The sequence below is a fragment of the Ischnura elegans genome, chromosome 5 (assembly GCF_921293095.1).
Source record: "Ischnura elegans chromosome 5, ioIscEleg1.1, whole genome shotgun sequence".
NCBI classification, from domain to species: Eukaryota; Metazoa; Arthropoda; class Insecta; order Odonata; family Coenagrionidae; genus Ischnura; species Ischnura elegans.
In genome coordinates, this window is record NC_060250.1 from 60,813,501 (window position 1) to 60,826,841 (window position 13,341).

At 41.0% G+C, this 13,341-nt stretch overlaps 1 protein-coding gene across 2 annotated transcripts in view; it reads right to left on the reverse strand.

The window, feature by feature from the left end:
• LOC124158971 overlaps positions 1 to 13,341 on the reverse strand; it is an 85,416-nt gene that overhangs the window by 24,049 nt on the left and 48,026 nt on the right. Inside the window, exon 1 of one of the 2 annotated variants that reach the window (XM_046534415.1) lies at positions 4,612 to 4,915. The exons of the other annotated variant lie outside the window; for it this stretch is intronic. The gene's annotated coding sequence lies outside the window, so the exon portion shown is untranslated. Of the gene's footprint in view, positions 1 to 4,611; positions 4,916 to 13,341 lie in introns of those variants that run through there. 2 annotated transcript variants of the gene reach the window in all.

Here is a 13,341-nt window from a genome sequence, read left to right on the forward strand (position 1 = left end):
ACGCCCTTAGAAGAGTAGGAGAGAAGAGAAGCCCCATGAAAATCTTGATAATAAGATGGAACATCCTCATAGGCCACATCTTGAGACATCATAGCCTGAAGAAGACAATCGCAGAGGGATAAGTAGACGGCAAGAACGGAAAAGGAAGACCTAGAACAAAATATAAGGAACAGGCAAAGAAGGATGTGAAAGAGATGGAATACGTAGGTGTGAAAAGATTACCTGCTAGGAGATTTGTGTAGAGAGCTCCATCAAACCAATCTTAGGATTGTCGACCAATGATGATGATAATAAGATATAGACGATAAATCACGATGAGCACCCAACTGCGCTTCTCCTCATAGCACGTGAATGTCGCTCCCACCTAAGGAACTGGCCTCGGCGGAGATCACCTAAAGGCTGGGCACATTGTTCCGCGCACCTGAGGGAGCTCACAACTCGCTCCGAGGGGAGAAGACTGCTTTCAGTATGTGCCGTGGCGACCGGCCGTCTCGGGCGGCGGGGCTTGTAGGAGGGGTTTTAAGGCTGGAGGGGTGAGTCTCTACTGGGGTGGTTCGCCTGCCTTCACGAGGGATATATTACTACGAACTTACCCCGAGGCAGCGGGGAGTTTCCACTCGGTCAAGATAAGACGGCAGACCCCAGCAAGTGACTGGCAGCGACCCTCCTTACCTTTACTCCTCCCTCTCAGACAACCTTTCTTGTCGCACAACAGGTGAAGCCATTTGGAAGTTTTTGGAATTTTGCGTGGTATTATCATTACCACCTTTCAACTATACTAAGATTGGATAATTTTTATATTTTGGGTTAATGCCTGGAATGCGCCCGAAACTGTCGCCCACCAAAATAAGTGAACGCGGCATCAACCCGAAAAAAACAATTATCCATATAATCATCGCGGAAGCTTCAGTATCAATCCTAAAATTGGTTTGAGGCAGCTCTCCGAGCACTCCTCCAGTCAGCTAATCGTTTCACACACAAGATTTTTTTACCGATACCCCTTAACATAGGATACTAAATTGATACAGATTATTTACAGTTTACATGCTGCATGCGTTTCGGAACGTTTTACTGTCTTGAGTACCAATGTCTACCAAATGCCGACGATAGTAACTGTTTATGGCAATCCTGATGCATCCTTTCATTTCATACTGCTAAATTGTTAAACTGTTAAAATAAAATTGAGATTTATTTAGAAAAAGACGAGAAAAAATAAGATTGAGAAGGAACTTACCCACTATTACATGGTATGTAGTAATGTGTATACGTTTTTTAATGCAACATAAATATACAAATAATTAGCTCACACGAACATTAGGCTAAAACTACCTTGAAATATAAGAAAGACGGGAGTTTTGATTCAGAAAAGAACGTTCGAGAGCCTTAGGAGACCATAAAAAAACCTAAAGAAGTCCATATTCAATTGGATAGGGGCTGATAGGCCGAAAATTGAATTTTTTATGAAGCCGAATGCCGGGAGCCTACGACCGATCTCTTCATCGGTATTTCCTTTGAACCTCAACGAGCTGAGAGAGGGTCTGCAGCCACAAAGAGAATAACAACCTGGCCGCCGCAGACGCTGGGTTCCCCCGTCGGCAAAAGGAATGACACGAAAGCGAAGGCGAGCAGGTGCACGGGTTGGACTGGAGGAAAAAAAGACCATTCCTGGTAGGTGCAGGAGCGGGGACGTAATAAGAGGTGGGACGGAGTGAAGCCTCAACGAAGTTTGCACGCACACATGCGAATAACGTCTCGCAATCTTCCCGCCGTCTGGTTACGTCTGCAAACATCCATAGACGATATAGAATTTTTTTTCTCGGCGCATAGTTAGAAGAAATAATTCTCGAAATGTTGGGACCACTTACCCAAAACTACACCTGGTGGGAAACCCGGTAATTTATTAATTCAATTCATGGACCTGCTAATTAGTTTTTCATGCATTTTCTTATGTTATAGTGTATCTTTATATCCGCGCAGTTGATAGACAAAACGTCTCATTGTGAATTGACAATCGGGAAAGGAGACGAGCCGAGTTATTTCGTCAAGAGAAAGCTCCATGTAAAGCTACAAACCTTAACTGGTAGAATAACGTTAATGATATAACCATACTGCCATATCTTGATACACAATGACCTGATGTATATTCACCAAGTTGAGAGCGAAAGTATGTAATATAATCGCCAGCCACTAATATATCGACTCTTGAAATACTGACTCAGCTCAAGGTGCGTATATTAGACGTGCGTGCGTCCTCTTCCAGCCACCTTGGACTCGGCTGTCATCCCGAGAAAAGAATTTCTCCAGTAACCAATGGGAAATCACATAACTTGGAACACAAATGCAATTGACGATACTAATTTCCATTTTGCGAGGGAAAAAACAAAAACTGCCAGAATAACTAACGTAGGCCCTTGGGTCAGAATGCCAAACTAGCGGCTGGTGTCAGTAACAAGTCATACAAAATAAAGAAAAACCATACAAGGGGAATATACTAAGTATACATAGCTAATAATATACTAAGCAAATAATAAGTCTACATAACAAATATAGCCATTGAAACGTTGACTACTGAAATACTGACTTCGCTGTCATTCGCAGAAAACTTTACCCCGGATAGCCAACATGAAATTACATAACTTACAAAATAAAAGCGATTCTCAATACGAGCCTAGAATATATTTAGAGAAAAAAGACAAAACCTCGCTAGCATAGGCACGCGTATTCACATCGCCTCTGCTATTCCACGAGCCAGGCGAGACAGGAAACACGATTTCATAAGAACGAGGGTTTCGGAGCGAATCGACGACGTAGACACGAGAAACAATAGGATTCCTTTTCACACAGGGGAATTCATTCCGTTTCTCGGATTGCGTTCCTTCTTTCCCCACACAACACACAAGGCAAACGAAAGGCCTCGGTATATTCTATAGAAGAATACACCGAGGCCTTTTCCGCAGGCATGCTGTTGCCAACTGGGTATGTAATCATAACTAGTAAAAAGGATTACAAAATAGGGATGACCATTGGAAATGGAAAAAAAATCGCCATCGCCGAGGTGAACGGCGAGATTCGAACTCATACGCTAACAGGGCGGGGTAGCCTCTTCATCATGTGAATGGATCATCTACCGAAATCGACACAAACTAGGTTTACAGAAATAACAAAAGGTAACTCCTTCAAGTAGGTATTTTTCATAAAACTCTATTCAAAGTCAGTTAAAGACTTGGCCTGGTCAACAATTCAATACGCCGAATTATATCGGAAAGCCAATGCAAGAAGAACGAAGTGCGACGATAACATCGCCGCTACTCTTCCCAGGCTTACAGGCTTCAAGAAACCATCGTGTGAACATATCAAAATTCGGAATGGAGCAAACAAAAAGAGACTTCACAAACTTAGAAGTTTTTCCAGTTGATTTTTTTCGAAGTGTTCTGCTCGAGTAATCGGTGATAACTGGACGAAAACGATGAATGTAGTACGGATGCGCTTGGAACGGGCTTCTCGGACAAGTTAGCGTTATGTAATCAGTTGATAAGAGATTTCAATAAGGTCACACACATGCCACTGGAGTAAACGTAGAGCGACGTAGAGTACGACGCAAGGATAACGGATCTCAATTTTGTCCTCCGGAAACCTAGACCTGGTTTTGATTTCACACACATTTCACTAAATCATTACACAGTAGAACTGTTAGAGCAAAGTTCTTCTCAAATGCATAACGCGTTTCGGAATCGAGCACATCTCCAACGTTAGCCTAACACTAATACTTTTAATTGTCGCTATTATGGCCAACACGCGAGATGCGCTCAAGATAAAACTTCGTAAAAGCGTTATAATGAAGTAAGCCATTCTCCAACTACACCTCTGCACAGAAATTCACTCTATATTTGTTGTAAATTTCATGTCATTTCTCCTCACACCCAAACTCAACACGAACGCACTGTAACTGGGCTGTTTTCAATGCTGGAAGCGACATCTTTCGTCAGCGATTAAAAATTGAGAGGAACACGTCCAGAATCCGCTGCAAGCGACACCTTAGGTAAAGACACACAACTTTTCTCGCGCAGCCAGCCACGCACACCAGCTGAGTGTTTCGATTGCATTACACGCCAGGGATATCCCATCAGTTGCACACGTCTTTTTCCGCAGAACTTGAAATATAACTTCACTCAAGAATAGATACACAGATAAATTAACGCTCATGCCATTCGTACATGGGTGTTAGGTGGAAAAAACGCAAGGCTGAGGTAATTTTCGCCATGGGGAAGGGTAGGGAAGAAAGGGTGGAGAGAAACCCGGCGTCGGCTCAAGCTTGCTCTCTGAGAAAGGCGACAAAGAGACTACGGCTTATTGTCCCATACCATGGGGGCAGTATTGCACCTGAAGTGCCCTACACAAAACCACTTTTACAGGGATCGCCTCAGTAAAATCTCTGCCACCGCCGGGACTTGAACCCGGCCTGCGATGTTAGAAGACAACATTCAAGCCACCAAATCAATCTAAATCATTATGATTTCCGTTCTCTATCACATCATGGAGACCAGAGGAGTTGGAAAAGATAAAAAAAACGACGCACTAAGCACAATCCACACATCTGCCATTACCAATTACCTCAGATAAAAGTGCTATGTTCCGCGGAGCTCCTTCCAACACGGCAGACGTGTCGAGGCCGAACGAAAGCTTCAGAAGAACGCCTCGAGGAGAAATCTCGAAGAATGCACTAGAGGCAGCTGCGTTAGCACAACCGGGAAACTGATATACGGGCACACGACACTCGCGATACGAAGACGCACAGGGACACCGGGGAAAAGAACTTTGAACAGGAGACGGAATATCGTAGAAATGCAAACAACACCACCAGTGCGCTCCACTGCCTCATATCCATACGAGCGCTACCCGGAGACTGACTACAGAGAACAGACCAACGGCCGCTTTTCTCGGGAGAGCGGTTGTGGATGTACCGAGGAGGGAGGAAGAAGAGGGGAAGGGGGAATTGGTAGGGGAGGGGAGAGTAGGGGAAGTGAGGGGTGGGTGGGGGAGAGAAGCAGTAGGAGGTCACTTTCGCCACGGAACACTTTCATCTCGAATTGATCCCAACATTGCGGGAATGAGTAAAAAAATTATATAAAATGAATATACACGTAATGATGTGCGTTCGCGAGGCCACAATTACTCAACGCGCTCGGTAAAATGATCGGAGCGACCGGTGTTTTTCGAGCGATGGCAAGAGACTAAGTTTAGTTTTGCATTGCTCAACGAAGAGGGCTGTGAAAGTTTTTATTTTTAACTTTGTTCAATTCCTTCGAACATAAATGCATTGCAGTTAGCCAACAAGATAGCAATGCACTGGCCTAGCAACTGAAAGGTCACAGAGCTCGATTTCCACCTCAATTATGCTTGATAAAACAACCTATATATATCATTACGATATTACCTCGTATTAAATCGTAATATCCTCAAAATTTAAGCCTTAAAATTCAAGCTACTTAAGATATTCACAGGAAAACCACAGGCAGAACCACATGAATACATATACTGCTGGAGTGACACCGATATTTGAGAACATATTTCATCTCAGCACTATTTTTTCACTTTGTTTTCAATTCCTCAATTTCTCTAGAAGAGATATATCTGTCCCTGATATAGTGGATACTTGACATAACTAGACCATAAGGATATACAGATATTAAATGACAACAGTTAAACGAAGTTTTATACAAATTTCAACTTTCGTACGGAATCACAGATGAGTGGAGAATATTAAAATATATCATCACTATTATGAAACTAAGTTAGGTATTTTGTTTTCTAACACTCATCAGATAGCTCTCATAAAAGTATTCAGAGGTGCACTTTTACTCTTCCCCATACAAAAAGATATTGAAATAAGAAGTTGTGACATCATGGGCGAACCCAGCAACTACCACCCCCTAGAAGCGAAAATAAATTTAGTTCAAAACAAAAGCTATGAACAAATTTTCCTTTTGATGAAAAATGATATTATAAAACATGAAATAAAATTAATTCATTATTTTTTCAAAAAATAATTATAAAAACTAATTAATTGCTCTCATAATTTCCTTAAAAATTTTCGTTTCATTAACCTTTTCTGTGCAAAAGAGTTACATCTTGAGCGACCACAGCTAGTTTTGCCCCCTAGTTTTGATTCTGGGTACGCCCATGTGTGACGTATCAATCGAGAATATCACGAACCAATTTAAGCACTAGAATCCCTAGCAGTCGGTGGTCCTGTCCACAAAGCCACGGCCACCTATAAATACTTCTAAGACTTTTAAGTATTTAGATAGTCGCGACCAGGCTCGCAACACGCTCGCTATACCATTTAGGAGAGATAAGTGGATTGCTTGACTCGCTCTAAACACCAATCCCACTTGAAGATGAAGTCAACTCTTATTAGGAAGATGGGGAGTCCGGGAACAAGGGGTGGGTGGTTCAGTCATCTCTCGGTTACTTGCGGGTAGGGTCGCGATTGCGAAAGAGGCGGCCGTGATAAGTGACTCCATACGAAGCGCTGTAGTGCTCTGGAAGGTTCCACGTGGGCGAGGACGGAGGCGTCAATTAGCGGGTTCATTAAAACGGACTCGGTCGCAGCGCAGACACCACCCTCCCGACCTCCACTAACGCCGCTCTCGCGAACTTGGGATAGAATTCTGCAAATCAGCCCGCGTCTTCAGCTGGCCCGAGAATCTTTCGATGTGAACCAAAAGAGTAGCCCAATCGGGGTTTTGAGTGCTCAATGCAGGGGCGGATTCAGCATCAAATCGGGGGGAGGGGGATCATGACCTGGGTCCGGGGAATATGAAATACCCCCCAGGAGAGAGGGACCTTCTCCCATGTCACATATTATAAATGCACAAGTTAAAAAAAATTGATTGTTTGAGGCGTAACTTGGTGAAAGCGATTCATAATTAAATTAAAAAAGAAGAACTTTGTGCTTTCACATTAATATTTATTCACGACCATGGTTTCAACGTTAGACGTCATCATCAGGTGAACTCTACAGAGGTCCATCACATCCTTTTATACCAGGCTAGGAGGGGTAGGGAGGATCAACCTAATTACCTTCCTCCCTCCCCCTCCTAGCCTGGTATTAAAGGATGTGATGGACCTCTGTAGAGTTCACCTGATGATGACGTCTAACGTTGAAACCATGGTTGTGAATAAATATTAATGTGAAAGCACAAAGTTTTTCTTTTTTAATTTAAGCACATTTTTTACGCATTTTCATTTTATTCTTAACAACATTAAATAATTTTAGACATTCAAGGAGTTTAGTAATGGAGAAAAAATAAAAAGCCAACTTGAAGTGAAAACATAAATGTTTCATGCAACCTAAAATGTGAAAACAATTAACAGTGATGGTACCTGCATGCATAAAAGGGCATACGTACATAAAACTATCTGTTTAATTAGGGGCTTAATAAACTTTTATGTTGGATGTTAAAATTTGGGGGAGAGCCATGACCCATGTGACTCCTCCCATAAATCCGCCACTGGCTAAATGTTCCATACCTTGTGCCTAAATTGGCTTTCAATGAAGTTGGTGATTACAACTCTTGTATTTCTTGCACATTTTCACTGAATTATTTATCCTTCCACTAATTATTGCATGAAGTATCGAACAGTTTTCCGTTAAAACCTTAACCGGAGGGCTTATGACTTCCATTAGTAGGAAATCGGTTAATCATATAACTTTACTAAAATAAATTATAACTCTTAATTAAATTCCTTAAATTTTATAATATATAGCAAGAAGTAATATATGAGCCTTTTTAAATTTACTCACAGGCAGAGCGAAAAAAAGCAAACCCGGTGACTAAATAACATCTCCATAGTAGTATTATTGAAAATTAAAATAAATTAGTGTGTGTAAATACATGTAATAGCAAGAATTCTAAAGCGAGAAAAGTAACCGATATAAAAATCTCACCGAAAAGGCGATGTAAAACACGTTAGCTAGTCGATTTCACCTTTTTTCAAAGTTGACTTCGAGTAAATTTTTTAATATAGCTTAGGAGAAATAAGTGCTACCGTAATTACCTTTATCGAATGAGAGATCACAAGAGTCGCTTCCGCGTCAATAATATTTAAATTTAATAAGTCATATTCCTGCGGGGCACAAGGACTCTCAGTTACTGCTCTACTCTCATACCCATGAGCATTCGATAAGTTAACTGGAGCCGCACCCACTTGATAACATGGCTAAGAGCTCTTTATCAATTTCACTGATAAGATAATAATTAAGAGGATATGTAACAGAACGCTACATCGTAAAAATGAGGAAACGGGACTCAAATTTAACAGACAACACACTGATATTTTCAACGCAAGAAAGAAAATGTCCATCCAAATGATTCACAAAAAAAATATAAAGATGCCTTATTATTTTCATCATTCGGGCTACCGCTACAAAATAAGATAGCTACGCCTTGGTTCATTATTCAACTCAGTGCTACACAATACTTTTACCGTTTACTTACACAATGATGCGCGACAAAACCAAATTAATTATAGGAGAAGTTTACGAGAAAATAATTAGGTCCAATAAGCAAACTAAGTGAACAGATGAAAGAGAGATGGTCAAAGAAAAAAATCATCCGAAGATGCTCAATAGGCGATTATGCATGCGATTCTCTGCAGCGTGGGAACAGGATTGCCAAATTTCTTCCGTTCGATTTCCTCGAATCGAAATGAATAATGCAATTTATGACGGAGTAGTTTACCCGACCGATGGATTGAGTAATAGCTTTCCTCGCTGATTCTTGCGCAGTGCATCGTTCTTCCAACGCACTGCATCTCGTCTGTGACTCGATTTGCATTTCATGATTCACATTTGTTTTTACCGGAGTCGGCATTTAAATAAGCAAAAGCATTAATAATAATAATAAGCATTAATATTAATAATAAAGCATTAATAATAATAATAATAATAAGCGATAAGCAAAATAAGATTTTTTTGCATTCGTAAACTGTGGAAATGATCATCCAAAGAGAATGGATATGATGCACCGAATCAATTTTGAAAGAAGGAATTCTGAAGCGAATTTACTTCAAATCTCTCCGAGGTTCAATTTGTGTATAAACTTATTAAGAATATACTTTATACCTTCCGAGGTGGATTGCAAGATGCCATTTCAACAGATCAAGAATATTTCTAAGCGGGAAATAGTTACATGAAAGCTCTCAATGTAAATTAAGGTTAAGGAATGCCTACCTAGCCTTTAGCATACATTATGGCATTGCAAATGATATTATGTTGCAACAAAGGGTTAAGATAGTAATGGACAGACAATAACGGAAAAAAGGAATTTTCAATAGAAATGAAAAGGAAATTATAAAAAGGAAATTTTTAGCGAATAAACAGAATTGTTAATAGAGTCAGAAAATCAATAAAATATAACACATGATAATACATTTTTCGCGCATTGTTAAAAAAATGCGAGATCAAAAATATATAAGACATTTTTAACGTAAACTAAGAGGAAAACGGAGCGTGAAGTAATTACTTCTGTAGTGAAGTATAATCAGAAATACCGGATATATGGGGTGCCTAATGGCAACCACAACGAAGCACACGAGAAGTTACTAATAGGGATTGTCTTTAGCATCAAGCGGATCCTAAAATGCTATATAGTCTGGAGGATCACACAGAAGACTAGCGTCACATTCCCAGTGGATGGATCCCGAATTACCTTAATCAACTAATAACCAGCCCCAATTTCTTTCAAGAATATAGCAACGGACCTGCTCCCGCCACCATGGGAGTTAGTGAGACAAGAACGGCTAATTATAACACTCCTAACTTTACTGTCACAATGTAAACGTTCGCAGAAGGGGCGGATCCAGGATTTATTTCTGGGGGTGGCACAAGCAAGGCCGTATCCAGGATTTTGTTCTGGGGGGGAGGGGGGCAGAAGGATGCCTCGTAATACAAAACGACCGCAATGATAATGGGGACGTATTAAAAATCTTGCATATTTTGAAGGGTCTGGGGGGGTCACGTGCCCCCCCCCTATATACGCCTATGGTTCGCAGCGATATTTTCAAAGACATGAAAATGTATCGTCATCTCATAGACCACTGCTCTGGTGCACAAATTTTGATTGAGTATAATTAACACTGAGAAAACTGAATCAAGCCACAATTTTACAACGATGTGGAATCTGATACGAGTAGGCCCCTCAGCTGACTGGCTGGACGCGATATAGTGGGAGAAGCTTATGCAATGCGGATGAAAATTTGGATAAATATAAGCACATTATATAAGTCCTAAAGGGACGCAAATTTAAGGCAATACGCGGACTTGAGGAACGTCTTTTAAGGAGAGATTCAATGAACTCTACGCGCAGTAGTTTCAGTGCTCGTAAGAAATAGGATCTTAGGATGTTTTCTTTTTCCCGGAGAAGACGCCGAGGAAAGAAGTAGGTGAAGAAGTAAAGAATCTAATTTGTGCGCGCGTTCCTAACGCGATAAACACTTCCGATCCTCATGCGAGTAAGCAATCATGATTCAATTTTCCGTTCACTGACGGAGGGGGAGAAAAAAACAACACAGAGGAGAAGAAGAAGAGGAAAGAGTCGAGACAGAAGGGCACTTCCAATGAGGAGCGAGAAAAGCCAACGCGAGAGGTTCTAAGAAGCCAAAGGTATGAAAAGGAAGGACAAAGTCAGGAGAGAGAGAGAAATAAGCCGTAAATCGCGTACCAAGGGAGTCGTTGGTCTTTTACGACGTCGATCCGGATATTTTCACGAGCGCGGTCCCCATGCCCTCACCGTCGACGGCTTATAAATAGATTCAATTTTCGAGGGGAGCCGGGTAAATGGAAAAAAATATAATAGGTGGGAACAAGGGGTGCCAACTCAAAAGTGATTTCCATGGGAAAGATTGACACTGCTTGGGGCGAGAATGAATTCCACCCTCACAGATGAGGTTACGTCGGAGAGAGCATAAACGGGGAAGAAAAATATAAAAGGGGACTACCACAGAGGAGGCCCTCAGTCCGTGTCCTATAAACGAAATTTTATGATGTCACTTCGCAGGCAAGTTTTAATCGGTTTTCAAGAAGTCCCCAGCGCGATGCATTTATTCCCTATGTTTGCAATAGGGAATTTGCAAATACGAGGAATAGTACTGAAGTCATGAATTCGACAGATTACACAATCCAAACTATACATGTATTTCTGTTAAAAACTCTAATTACAGTTTTTGATTGGTAAAATTCGGATCACTTTTTTTGTCAGCGTCGCGAAAAGTGATTTAAGTAGGTACGCCCTCTCAAATGTGCGAAGGATGACAACACATCTAGTATCGTAATGCTAGTAATAAAAGTGATCCGAATTTTACTAATCAAAAAACTATAATCAGAGTTTTTAACAGAAATACATGTATAATTTGGATTGCATAATCTGTCGAATTCATGACTGTTCAGTACTACTCCTCGTATTTGCAAATGCCCTATTGCAATACCGACTGGAGAACACTCCGTAGGAAAAAAATAGGTTCTGTTTTTCCTCTTTTGATAAGCGGTTACTGTGGGAAAAATGACATTTATAAGGGAATAATTTTGCAGGTTCAAATCTCGGGCGAACTCTTCGGGCATTGCAGACAAAATATTTTCGAAAAGCGAGGTGGAGGTGCGAGGGCAGTGGCGTAACTTGGAACACGCTTTGGGGGGGATGGGGTGGCTTGGAAGGGGGCTACCCCTCCCAGGTAACGAGAGGAGTGGGGGAAAAAAAATGACATACCTGGAAATATATTTTACATTATTATGGCACCAAATATTTAAATGTAAAGCAGAAGCAGTTATAATATCTCAAAACTAGACAATAGTTTTCAATATTTTTTTTTATTTCTCTGAGGCTTTGAGGGGGGGATCTATCCCATCATCCCCACCATAGTCACGCCACTGGACAAGGGAAAGGCTCAAGCCCTCTACTCTGAATGTATGATATCACTCTCCCGTGGCTTAGTATAGGGTGAGCGCTATACTATTCAATACGTTTTCCAGGCTAACTAAGAAATGCAAAAGAATTGATAAAAAAATATCTGGCCAGTGAATCGAACCACAGAAAAAACAGCGGAACCAGATTCCTGCCTAGGTTCCTTAGCGTAACCACATTGGCTCGATCAAAGAAAGTCCCGTGCTTCGGTTCCCGGAATAGTTGAAATCCTTTTCTCGTAGCGATTCATACGACCCCTGACAGAAGGTCCTACCCCACGCTCTGCTACATCATTAGGTATCTAAACAGGAAGGCAACTACAAAGGGAAACTCGGGAGCCGAAAAGAGTACTTCACCGACCTCATGACCCGTATAATCTACGACCATTAACTTCTCACTCAGCACTCAATGCTTCGGCGGATGTGCGGAAAACAGTCAACGGCGTAGAACACTGACCACAGGGATAGCAAATTTTTCTAGGCGCTAAGAAAGAGTTCATTACAATCACCCCGGGTTTTTAAGATTACTACTGGCGTTATGATAATAATATCTGATAGTCTTTGATACTGCCCTTTACATTTCTTGAGAAAATTAGTATAAGAAATGATAATATGAGTGATATAAGCGCTACCCATCATATGATATTTTAGCAGTAGTGCTTCAGAGCCGTAGGAAACGTGTGATATTCATATAAACTTTTAAAAAGAAAATTACTAACAAATAAACTCTAGATTTATTGCATAAAATTGTAAATAGTGACAGTGTTCCAGTATAAATGTATAAAACTACGCACTTTTAGTGATTGGTTCTATATCTGAAATAAATTCAACGGTGCGCATCAGGCATGTACAACGACTAACAAGCGTTGTTTTCCATTGATTGATGATTTATGGTACGAAAACGTTTACAATCTGTAAATAGCTCTAGCAACTCTGACGATCAACTTTTCCTGATTAAAAAGTATACACCACGATTCCTCGCAACAAAAATAAAAAAAATACAAGCACTCACTTCCGAATACCGAACTTAGCAATGTAGGCGAAAGGATAAAAGTCGTTATTGACGCCAATGATGACAGGTGATTAAGCAGTATCGAGGGTGAACGGTCATGGTGAGACGAGTGTCACGATTATGGTGCGAATGAGTCAATATAGCGACTGTGAAATGGAGAGAGCAATACGCAGCGGACGTCACGTGATTCGACTCATCACGTGACTGGTGTCTATCAAAAACAAAGGAGAGGTAAAAGGCGAAATAGGAGTGTTAGAAAGAAAGAACGATTTCCGAGAATTTCGGGTAAAAAAAAGGCATCTAAAAGGAGATTGAGGGGAGAGTTTTCCGAGGATTTGAAGGTCTCTGTAAGGGGAGTGATGGTAGAATT